The 7555-nt window shown below is 29.0% G+C and overlaps 1 protein-coding gene across 3 annotated transcripts in view; it reads right to left on the reverse strand.

Moving 5' to 3' along the window:
- Positions 1–7033, reverse strand: part of LOC116847065 — a 122599-nt gene extending 115566 nt beyond the window's left edge. For all 3 annotated transcript variants that reach the window (XR_004378667.1, XM_032821817.1, XM_032821695.1), the window contains exon 1: positions 6750–7033. The gene's annotated coding sequence lies outside the window, so the exon portion shown is untranslated. The remainder of the gene's footprint in view (positions 1–6749) is intronic.
- Positions 7034–7555: the final 522 nt, after the last annotated feature.

The following is a 7555-nucleotide window of genomic DNA, read 5'->3' on the forward strand; positions in this document are numbered from 1 at the left end:
ATATATATATATATATATATATATATATATATATATATATATATATATATATATATATATAGCAACAGGCACTTAAAAAATAGGTCACTATAATAATAGTTTTTTTTATTTATAATGATAAGAACAAATAATAAAGACAAAACTTGTTTAATTTTATGGATGACACCTAGTAATAACATTGTTTGAAGTCGAAGGATCAAAGACATTTTAATATCAAAAATTTTTTTTAAATGAGATGTTATACTTTCTTAGATATTTTTTAATAAAGCGTTTTAAAACAATTATGTGTGACCCAACATTATTCACGGTCAGTCATAAATTTATTTCAAGAAATAGATTAAAGGTATTTTGTTATAATTTACTAACTTATAGATATATATAGAAGTAGATTAGGCTGTTATTTGGTAATTTATTAACTTTCATAACGTTGTTGTTGGAAATATTCAGAATATTGACTTCGAAGCATCGATATTAGTTCTAAAATAATTCAATATATGGAAAATCTAAATAAATTTTAAATTAGAAAGAACTTCGTCCATTTTGGGCCATCCGCGTTCAGTCATCAATCATATATAATTTTGTAGATAATAATGATAATATATAAGAAAGAATTATTTCAGATTTTCAAATCCCCGCCAAAAGTAGTTCTCACCTTTTAATGATGTTATTTGATTCATTCAATAGCTCATCATCAGAACTGTCTATCATAACAAATATGTCGTTACTATCCTCAGGAGATATCCGTATATCATTAAAAAGATATTTAGCATATCCTAGATATCAAAATTACTGACATAATATGGGAATAGCAGCTTACAATACGAGCACCATTCTTATATGTGCAATAATATTCTTTAATAGAATCTTTTCCTTCAATATTACGCTCTGCTACAATGTAGAGAAAAAAAGAAATCTTTAGGAAAAATTATTAATTAATTGAAATCGCGAAAACATCGCATAAAGATAAATAATAAACGTGTTGGGCAACTCTGATAATAAACTATCGAATGAATAAAATGATATCATTAAGAGGTCAGAACTACTTTTGACAAGGACTTCTACTTTTTAAGGATCTAAAACTATTTATTTTCTTAAATACTACCATTATTATCTACAATATTATATATGATTGATGACTGGACGCGAATGGCCCAGTGTGTATATGTGTGTTTATAATCATGTGTAATTGTACTATACAATTATTATAATAAATTTTCAGAAGATCTACACAAAAATACAAGCGAAAATCCAATTGTATTTAAATTTGCTAGATGGAAATTGATTTTCAATTGATAATTTCATTAAAGCTAAATTTCAAATTTCACTTGATCTCCGATTTTGTTATCTCCGATAATCAATTTAATACAATGTACAATATAATGAGAAAAATGTTAACCCGTTATAAGGGACGGATTCGCATATCGTGAAAGTTACAAAAGTCTCTTGTAATCTCTCATCATAGTGTGACGATTGACCTGAGATCGTATCGTCACGTAAATTATATGAAACAGTGTCATGCTGCTGAGTCTCTCGAGCTCTCGATTTTCTTACGTTTCATAGCTAATAATTTCATCATTACGAAATCTTAACATATAGGGTACAGCGGGGTAAATTCAATAGCGGGGTAATTTGGATAATATTAAGCGTTTGCGACAATTGCAGAAAAATATGAGACGCTTTGTTTTATGTTTGAAGTTAGCAGTATGGAAGATACTGTGGTCTACATATTTATACAAGTTTTAAAGAATATTTGTGAATCTGAAGGTCTGTGGAGTATTTTACATTAAGCAGTGTAGATAGAGAACTTCTATTGTTACTGTAGTTTATAAGAATATATTCTGCTAGCTTAAGCTTTTATAAAATCTACGTAAAAACTATGATAACAATATAATCTAAAAATGTTTCCCGCATATATTAGGGATCACCACGTCGACTAGTGGTGTATCATGATTACTTTGACTTTCTAATTTGTATTTAATTTTATTACATGTTTTCCTAATTTATGTTCAATTTGATCTGAAAAGTATAATAAAATGTTCAAAGAACAACATTTAAATACGTGATTTTGTTGATTAGTACTATATTACAATGTTTTTATATCAACGCACGGGGTAATTTGAATACATTTTTATGAGGCAATTTGGATAACGTACTCAGTTCCCTAATATGTATATTTCAACTGTTTTAAGATACATTTCGTTATTTCATAGTGAGACATTATGAAAAAAAGATACTCGACTAAATTGGAACAAAGAAAATATGAGACAAGCCATTATATCTGTTATTGATGGTGTAATGTCCATTTTAGAAGCTGCACAATTATTTCACGTTCCCTGTAAAAGTTTATACAGAAAAGTTCAATCTAATAAAAGATAAATATGAAATGAAAATGAAGTCCATCGCACTTCTATTGGGAGCCCCGCCGTGTTTAATAACGTTTTAAAAAAAAACTTAACTATGTATGTGCATTTTATAAAGTCAGGTACTATTTAAATATCTCTATAAAAAAAGGGGACTGGATCCGTTGCCAGCACTGCAAAGCATAGTATCATGAGCAATGCGTTGGAACCAAAGGAAAAAACAGTTCATTTGTGCTCCTTGTATATGAATTTTTTATATAACACTAACATGATTATTTTTGTTCTTATTAATTATCTTAATTTTTGTTTACTTTTATTTGAAAAGTGCAATTTAATATAAAAAACACAATAGATAAATATAATGTTTTGCTTTTATTATAATATTATAATGTTTATTATAATTATTATGTTAATTATTATGTTAATTTTTAGTTAATGTTATTTTATTTATATTCGTTGTATTTAAAATATTATATTGGACTAACATGATTACTTTGACTTTCTAATTTGTATTTAATTTTATTACATGTTTTCCTAATTTATGTTCAATTTGATCTGAAAAGTATAATAAAATGTTCAAAGAACAACATTTAAATACGTGATTTTGTTTTTGTTATAATATTAATGCTTATTTTTAATGTTATTCAAGTTACCCTGTAAGATATTCGAGTTGCCCCTCAAAATTGATCTTCAATAAAATTGTAGGAGTAAATTGGATAATGGCATTACGCTTCAAGATTTAAAGTGCTATTTCTCATATATTAAGTAAATATTCCTTAGACATGTGAGTTTCCTGCTACATATTCAATGTAAGGATAAAATTATTATTTCTCGAGAAATTGTCCAAAAAGTTTAAAATTATCCAAATTATCCCGCTTTACCCTACGTGAAATTCGGGGAGTACATCTTTATACTAATATCATAATAAAACTAAAGGTAGATTATATTAATCACTTTTTGGAATACTACATGTGACACAAAATACCTTTTTAAGTACTTTTCATCGATATGCTACCCGATCATAAATTTCTAACATCAGTGTATACTCTTTGAAAAAAGTAGTCCATTGAACGGACACGCGTAACACGTGTGCGTTACGTAAAGTAGGTTTCGTACTATAGGGTTAAACTACACTATTAAGTTTTGCATATCGCGGATATTTAATAGATTTTACATTAAAGCGAGCAAAATCTTCTTATATTACGATCTATACATCAACTTAACTGTTTAAACTTTTAAATAATTTGATATTTAATATAGCGGAACGAAAATAAGAGAGAAGAGAGAGAAAGAGAGAGAGAGAGAGTTTTACATTCGTATTATTTACAAAATGCAGATTGATGATTATCTGACAGGCATATTTAAAGAATAGTGACAAACTATACACATAAAAAAATGTAATTAGTAATATCAGCTAAATTTAAGTAGCTGATTCAGACTTAGTTAAAAGGTTAATCATTTTATTGCTAAGAGTTGGCTATCACAGGCAGAGCTGTGAGATATAAATTTATTAGCCAAAATTAGAAGCACACATGTGTTCGAGCAGCTAAGAAAGTGGCAGCTATTTCTAAATATCTTACGCGTATGAATCTTAAGCATTCAATTCTGTAAGGAATTAATCTTACAATCATGCTATCACTTTCTGCGCACGAGCATTATATCGTTAATTGTAAAACACGTCTTGTAAGAAGCAAGATGTTACTATTAATATAACTAGAAATTAATAGATTTTATCTATAATTTAATTTAAATTAAGAAGAGAACTACAGAGAAAAATATAATTTTTAACTAAATATTGTTTACTTTTTGTGATATCAAATTACATCATTAAAAATTTATATAATTGCGCGTTTCAATATATATATATATATATATATATATATATATATATATATATATATATATATATATATACAATATATAACAGATCTATCAATGGGAAAAGTGACGTAAAAAATACAGATGATTCACAATTTAAAATCTAATCTAAAGTTCGAAAATTGAGTTTTTCAAATACATTGTAACATCGAATTAATTAGATAACTTCACGCAAAATAATCATATACTACAACATCTTAAGAAACATTTCAGTTAAAGAAATAATAAAATTCTTAGAAATAGGAATATAATTTTATTACTATTGTGTGTATTTAGCGGCAAATATTTTTTACTGTAGCGCCTAAATTCAAGAAACTAATAAATTGAGATTCGACGATTAGCCGTCTCTATTTCAAAGACACATTTAGCTGTTACAGCTATATCTTAGTTCTTTCGGTTAATCTTTTTTCTACGTAGCTTTGTTTCGAAGATTTGGATGTATAATATTTTAAAAGTCCCTCTACTAGTTGAGTCCGACTCAAAGTTTAGAAAACAATATAAATTGCAATTAAAGATTTATTGGCTATCCATATATTTTTTCGTTTTACTCATATATTTATTTTTAACAAATATTAATTTTCTAATATGTAATTCAATTTACGATACCTTCGTACGCGATGCGTGAGCACATCTTTTATACATTTTTACGGATAATCCGTTAGGATACCGAAATCAGTACGCGATATATTATGTGTGTATATACGCGCGTTGAAATGGGTGTCAAATTAAAAATATCTCTCAATAAAGGTAGTAAATATTTAATTTTATACCGAAAACTCTCGCGAGAAAAGTTAATAAGCTGTCTATTACTTTGATGCATAAATAATTATTAATAATGACGAATATATATTGAACTAAACCAATTATAAAATTACTTTATAGAAAATAAAATTATAAACAAGAAAATGCGATCATTGTTTATGGTTAAATCCAATAATGTAATAATATAATATTGCATACATAAAAAATGGGAAAATATCATAGTTAAAAAAAAGAAAATTTGCTAGTTTTATTTTGACTTCGAAATATAAGAAGATGCGTTTTGAAAATATAATAAAACCGTACTTTCCTTTTGATAAATAAATAGACGATATCAAAACTATCGAAATCGGCCTTGCCGATTGACACAAACAAAAATTCGTATGCTCAGCGACCTTAGTAGCAATGTACTCGCAACATAACTGCAATCCAGACTATCTTCCGGAAACGCGGTGAGATTAATGTTACGAGGAGAAAAACGCTCTCTTTCATGACGGATTGCGACAGTGCAATAGGCTGTATAAACCGCGCGTACTTGCATTTTTTACAAGCGGACGACCTCGCTGAAGAACTTTTTTCATTCTAGAACGATAACGATCTAATGACTTTTATATCATAGATACATAATTAAGGCACACAATTATTCCCTTTAGCTTGCGATTTGTGACAATGCACAAAAACGTGCAGTCGTTGTGCGATTTACAAAAAAATTATAGGTCTGATTTATATAATTAGTTTCATTGTGGTTTCAATACTTTTCTTTCAATGCAGTTTAGGACGTATCCAATCGTTCAGTGATAGAAATTATTTTTTTATTAATTCCCAGAAGTTAAGTTCTCTCATTGAACCATCAGCATCAAAACTAAGCGCACCACATAGCTTTCTTTTGAACGATAATTTGACACAATCTACTGAGCATATTAAAGCTAAATCCTTTTAACAATCTTTCTATAATTGAATAATACACTAGAATATATGTTCTCCATTAACTTATGTATGTATTTTATTCACTTGGTATTTTCTTTTTTTTTGGAAAGATTTTCATTAATGTCATTAATGTTTATTCTTAAACTAAAGATCGCTTCAATGTCGATTTCTACATTTTGTTTAATATCCATTTAATATCATTTCAGGAATTTAAAATAAATGATAAAAAAGAAAATGTATTTAAGTATAAAAGATACGTGTAAAGTGCGTGCGGATTTACTGCAGTAAAATCGCGATGTAAACTCAGCCGACGCGCGGCAATTTAAACCGCCATATATGCAACTCAAAGATTTAAAATGTTGTATCTCTCGTCGGTTTTCCGGGTATAAAATTATGTTATAATACGATATAACGCAAAAAGCATTTACCTAATAACCGTTTTTCCCAATAAATCTGAAATTTTTGTAAAATCGGATACTTATAATATCTAAAACCAGGAATTAATTTAAATATTTCTTAATTTTGTTTTTTATTCCTTGCTTAATATCTCAAATACTTAGTAATATGACAAAACAAGTACGATATTCGTTACTTAATGCTTTCAATACTATAATTAGCGTTCTTCCTTTTCTCTATAAGAATGAGAATAAATCAAATTGGAATAAAGAAGAGAATTTTAATAATCACAATCAATTCAACCAAATTACGAAAAATAGAAACATCGCATAATATTGCATTGCTAATGAATTCAGTACTTTTTAATTCACACATTTCTCGTAGATGATGAACTTGTCATAATTTCGAAATGAAAATAACACGACTTACCTTTAGCTTTCCTCATGAGAATATCGTAATCGCCGTTAGTGTTAAGTCCCAGTGAAGCGCGAAATTTTCCGGCGTTTTTTCGCTTTTCACCTCCGAGAAAGTGTCGCAAACACGTCAATATAGATGCGTCGTAAAATCGCGAAATTAGCAGAATCGCCCGGTCACATTTTGACGAAATGCGCGCGCGTTCATGAGTGGTGACTTGGTCAATGAATATTCACACACTCGCGCGAACAACCGACACGCTTCGCTCTCACGCAACCGACGTCGTACTCTGCGTGCGAATGTCGCGCGACTCAACGCGCCGCGGTGCGACCAGGCACAGCGACTTGCGTCACCCCGGCGCCGGTTGTTACGTACACAAGCCCCAGCAACCAATCCGACGCGCCGCCCGAAGGACTGAACGACCAATCGCGCGCCTCCTCGGTACTCAACACTCTTCCTTTAGGTTTATTATTTAGATCTTTTAAATCTCGAATTAAGTGTGTACGAAATAAATTCAACAATAATGACGAAAAACATTATTTGACACTTTATTACCATTTAATGCTATTAATAACATTTAATGTCACATTTCTTGACGTTTTCACAGTTCATTACTTGTCTGTTTTCTCGATAGACAGCATTTCAAGAAAAGTATCGTGCGAACTAATCTACACATTGTTTCATATTGATTTATTTTTTTATGTTTTTATTTAAAATCAGATCCAGAACTTTGGTGATAAAAATAGAAATACAAGATCTTCTGAAAAACTTTAATTTTGTAAGTACATTGTTTTCATTCACACCATCTGTAAATACAACGT

The sequence above is a fragment of the Odontomachus brunneus genome, unplaced genomic scaffold (genome assembly GCF_010583005.1).
Source record: "Odontomachus brunneus isolate Ranch 3 - 2012 unplaced genomic scaffold, Obru_v1 Obru_scaffold_001, whole genome shotgun sequence".
Classification (NCBI taxonomy): Eukaryota; Metazoa; Arthropoda; class Insecta; order Hymenoptera; family Formicidae; genus Odontomachus; species Odontomachus brunneus.